Here is a 342-nt window from a genome sequence, read left to right as displayed (position 1 = left end):
CAGCAAAACCCTGTATCTTAATATCATTTCATCCGCCAAAAACCTTTTTTTTCTCGGGATGAACCATTAATTAAAACCGGAATTATAACTAGCCTAAACTCTCGCATCCGCCGCCAATCCATCTAAATTGAGAACAGGCGCCATAAAATAATAATGATAATGACCTCCCATGAATCTCGCCTGCACGTAATTATCTCATTTGTACAACAATGGCTAATATCACAAGGGCTAATCACAGCAAACCAGCGCCGTCTATACGCGGGTGAGGCTGGATAACGAACACACAACAGGATGCTAACTATAGACCAAATTAGGGTGTCCGTTGCTTAAGCCATGGACACC

Source organism: Penaeus monodon, chromosome 19 (genome assembly GCF_015228065.2).
Source record: "Penaeus monodon isolate SGIC_2016 chromosome 19, NSTDA_Pmon_1, whole genome shotgun sequence".
Taxonomy (NCBI): Eukaryota; Metazoa; Arthropoda; class Malacostraca; order Decapoda; family Penaeidae; genus Penaeus; species Penaeus monodon.
Note: the sequence above shows the minus strand (reverse complement) of the source record.